This window comes from Mustela nivalis, assembly GCF_964662115.1.
Source record: "Mustela nivalis genome assembly, chromosome: 7".
NCBI lineage: Eukaryota > Metazoa > Chordata > Mammalia > Carnivora > Mustelidae > Mustela > Mustela nivalis.
This window is the reverse complement of record NC_139026.1, coordinates 98,782,066-98,786,877: the sequence shown is the minus strand read 5'-3', so window position 1 is coordinate 98,786,877 and position 4,812 is coordinate 98,782,066. Positions and strand designations below refer to the sequence as shown.

General features: G+C 34.5%; 1 pseudogene across 1 annotated transcript; it reads left to right on the top strand.

Annotated features, from left to right (window-relative positions):
* The first annotated feature begins 1,501 nt into the window (after window positions 1–1,501).
* Window positions 1,502–3,311, top strand: LOC309870332 (60 kDa heat shock protein, mitochondrial pseudogene; annotated as a pseudogene). The gene is made up of 2 exons: window positions 1,502–1,513; window positions 1,614–3,311. The product of its transcript is annotated as a 60 kDa heat shock protein, mitochondrial pseudogene (transcript).
* Window positions 3,312–4,812: the final 1,501 nt, after the last annotated feature.

The window sequence follows — 4,812 nt, the reverse complement described above, 5'->3', positions numbered from 1 at the left end:
TTTTATCTCACTACTAACATTCCACCCCAAACACCAACTTCATAGGGTAAAATGGTATGAATGAGCAATGAGCATTTCTTTTTTTTCTTTTTTAAGATTTTATTTATTTATTTGACAGACAGAGATCACAAGTAGGCAGAGAGGCAGACAGAGAGAGAGAGGGAGGGAAGCAGGCTCCTACTGAGCAGAGAGCCTGATACCGGGCTTGATTCCAGGACCTGAGATCATGCCCTGAGCCTAAGGCAAAGGCTTTTACCCAATGAACCACCCACGCGTCCCAGCAATGAGCATTTCTCGGACAAGTGTTTTTTTGTTTGTTTGCTCACTTACATTGGCAGTATAAGATAATCTTTAATGGGTAATATTTTATTCATACAATGTAACATATATTCTGATCAAACTTTCATGTGTAAGGCATGGATCTAAGCATAGAGAGGAGGTACAAACAAAAACAAAAATACCCTTGTCTTCCTTTTAGGATTACATATGATTTGAGAAAAAGAAATGAAATCTAAATTATGGGAGAAGTATTTTGATGTTTCTTAAAATACACATATATATAATTTACACATACATATACAAATATTCACATTTATTAACAGATTTATAAAATATTGACACTTCGAACTTTAGGAAACAGGCTTTAATGTCACTGATTAGATAAGTATTAGAAAAATATACAACATTCACACAATAATTATTTAGGAAACTAAGTTTTACTATAACATAAGGTAAATAAAGCCATTTTAAACTTTTTTTTTTTTAAACATTGCATGTCTTTCTGCCTTAGGAAAAGCTTGTTAAAACCAAATTAATTCTTAATAACTATATTGTTTGAAATAAAATACAGAGGGCTTCATAAGGTTGTTGAACAAGGACACTGCTCATGCACTAAAAAGCAGTAGACTGAGGTAAGCTCAAAGGATCTCTTGATTAAGTGAATTATTTTTTTTAAAGATTTTATTTATTTATTTGACAGACAGAGATCACAAGTAGGCAGAGAGGCAGGCAGAGAGAGGAGGAAGCTGGCTCCCTGCTGAGCAGAGAGCCTGATGGATGCGGGGCTCGATCCCAGGACCCTGGGATCATGACCTGAGCCGAAGGCAGAGGCTTTAACCCACTGAGCCACCCAGGCGCCCCTAATGAATATTATTTAAGTGAGTTTATATCTTAAGCTTTGAGTGCACAGAAGGCTCTTTGATCCACTTTTTAATGGTTTCAATTCAGTTCTAAGAAAACTGACAGTAGGAAAAAAACTGACTTCTTGATAGATCAGGGATAATGCCTAACATATAACTTATATATTTTATCTGTAGTCTTCATCAGCTCTTAAATTGCAACTATAAATATTGACTCTATTTTACTCATTAGAAAACTATTCAAATGTATCTACTCTAAGGGCATGAAATAATGTTTATAATATAAATATGAGATGAATTTTACTCATCTAGGCCTTCTCTTTACATATGTTTAAATTTAAATGAGGATATCTCAGGATCAAATGGATAACAAGGTAAAAAATAAAGTTTCCCTTTTCTCTCCACAAAGGGGTTGAGTGGCTGCCTGCACACCATGGACATTTTATTATATGTATAACAAACTATTACCCATAGACCTTTGACCTTTGCCAGATAAGGTCAGTGTCCAAGGCACTAGTTCTTCATCTCACTGGGGCATATACTAAGGATATAAAATTTGGTGCAGATTTCCAACTTCTGATGCTTCAGAGTGTATATACCTTTTATTCCATGCTATGCCATACTATGGGCCAAAGGAAAAGCAACCAATATGGCACAGAGCTGTGGAAGTCCTAAAGTAACAAAAGATGGTGTGACTTTGCAAAATCCATTGACTTCAAGGATAAATATAAAAACGTTGTTGCTAAACTTGTTCAAGATGTTGCCAATAACATAAATGAAGAAGCTGAGGATGGTACCCCTACTGCTATTGTTCTGACACACTCTATTGCCAAAGGTGGCTTTGGGAGGATTAGCAAAAATGCTAATCCAGTGGAAATCAGAAGAGGTGTGATGTTATCTCTTGATGTTGTAATTGCTGAACTTAAGAAGCAGTCTAAACTTGCGACAACCCCTACAGAAACTGCTCAGGTTTCAGTGATTTCTGCAAGTGGAGACAAAAGAATTGGCAAGGTCATTTCTGATGCAATGAAGAAGGCTAGAACAAAGGGTGTTAATAGAGCAAAGGATGGACAAATACTACACGAGGAATTAGAAATTCTTGAAGGCATGAAGTTTGATTGAGGTTCTATTTCTCCATACTTTAATAAATCAGGTCAGAAATGTGAATTCCAAGATGCCTATTTTCTATTGAATGAAAAGAAAATTTCTAGCGTCCAGCATATTGTATCTGTTTCTGAAATTGCCCATGCTTGCCATAAGCCCTTGGTCTTAACTGCTGAAGATGTTGATGGAGATGGTCTAAGTACATTAATTTTGAATACACTAAAATCTGGTCTTCAGGTTATAGTGGTCAAAGCTCTTGGTTTTGGTGAGAATAGAAAGATTAAAGACATGGCTATTGCTATTGCTACTGGTAGTACCATGTTTGGAGAGAGATAGACTCTAAATCTTGAAAATATTCAACCTCATGACTGAGGAAAAGTTGGAGAATTCATTGTACTAAGGATGATGCCATGCTCTTAAAAGGAAATGTGGGAAGGCTCAAATTGAAAACTATATTCAATAAATCATCAAGCACTTAGATATCACAGCTATTAAAAATGAAAAGGAAAAATAAATGATCATCTGGCAAAAATCTGAGATGCAGTAGGTATGCCCAGTTTGGTGGGATAAATGGTGTTGAAATGAATGAAAAGAAATTTAGGGATGTCCCCAGTGATATGAGCTGCTGTTGAAGAAGGCATAGTTCTTGGAGGGGTTTGTGCTCTATGCCAGTGCATTCCAGCTTGGACTTAATAACTCCAGCTAATGAAGATCAAAAATCAATATAGAAATGATTAAAAGAACACTTGAAATCCCTGCAGTGGTCATTGCTAAGAATGCAGGCATTGAAGGATCACTGATAATTGAGAAAGTTATGTAAAGTTCCTCAGAAATTAGTTATGACCCTATATTTGGAGATATGTGAATATGACGGAAAAAGGAATCCTGGGTCCAGCTATGGTTGAAAGAACTGGTTTATTAGATGCTGCTGGAGTAGCCACTCTGTTAAGTAGAGTAGAAATTGTAGTCACAGAAATTCTTAAAGAAGAGGGGGACTCTGGAATAGGTCGAATGGGTGGAATGGCAGTTGCCGTTCTGATTTCTAGAACTGGGCTTTACCATTATTAATGAACTATGAGAAGAAGCTCAGGACAGTACTCCTCACCAATAACTGCAGAGAAGTCAGTTGAAGGAAATGACTGAAGAAAAGGCTGGCTGATATTTAAGAAAATCACTATAATCACAAGTTACTGGTTTCAGTTGACAGTAAATAATGGTTTGCTGCTGTCACTGTCCATGCTGGCAAATCATTTATCTTGCATTTTTTAATAAAAAAGACATTTGTACATTCCTGATAACAGGGTACAAGAGCCATGTTCCAATGTACTGCTTTCAACTTAAATCACTGAGGCAGTTTTACTACATTTAACTATTCTGTTAAAATCAGGGTTTTAATATTTGTCCTCACTAAATGAGAAGTTAAGAAATGGCTTTCCTGAGGAGAATAACAATAATTATGTACAAAGTAGAGAAATATTCAATTAAGTGGCAACACTTTGGTAATAAAACTTTGTTTCCAGTTTAAAAGAAAGAAATTTGATTTATGAAGAAAATCATATTCAATTTTTGGCATAACCATAAATATTTCCACAATAAATATAAATTTAAGAGTAAATGGAAAAGTATTTCTGTTGTTTAAAACTGTGGATAACATGGAAATGCAATATATTTTGGTAGGTTAAAAAACTGGGAAATTATTTCTGTGTATGGTTACTGGTTCTAGCAGCTAATATGCCACTCAGATTAAGTACTAATATAAAATATGAAAACCTTTTCCTCATAGAAATTTTCATGCAGAAATAGAAAAGCCACGTATGTACAACCCTCAATACAATTATCTGCATACACTAAAAATTGTAGACTCTAATTAAACATTTTAATACTTTTAACACCTTAGGACCGTTTAATTTCTATTATACCAGTGGAAAAATTAAAACATAGTGTATCAGTCTTTGAAGAAATCAATTATTGAAGCACCAAATTGCTGCCACAATTCTGTATTTGTTTTCATTCATTTTACTATATTAACAATTTTTCATTCATTTTACTATATTAACAATTTTTCTACCATAATTATTTAAAAAGCATAATATCAAGAAAAGCAGTGCTCCAGAAGTTAAAAAGACATAATCCTTACCTTCCAGTTGGAAGATCTAGAAAAGCCATACCAAAAAAAGTTAATAATAAAGAGCTTCCTAAATGTCTTATCTGAGAATATAAGGAATGAAAAGATCGAACTTAACTAAAGGTGAGGAAATGGATTACTCTGGTCCTTTTTAGTGAAAGTGTCAGAAGTCCAATTCAAATGATTTTATGGGAAAAAATAATTTGGGCTCATATAACTGCAAAGATAAAACATCAGGCTAAATATAGTTTGCATAAAGATGGATTTAGAAACATAAAAGAAGCAATTAAAACTATCTCACATCAGATTCTTTCTCTTTGTTTTGTTGTCAAAAAACTTACTGCATGTAATAGAAAATTTGAATCTTGAGCTTGGTATCTCAAAAAAAAATCGATACAATTGAGAAATCCACACTGCAAAGCGCGCGCGCACACACACACACAC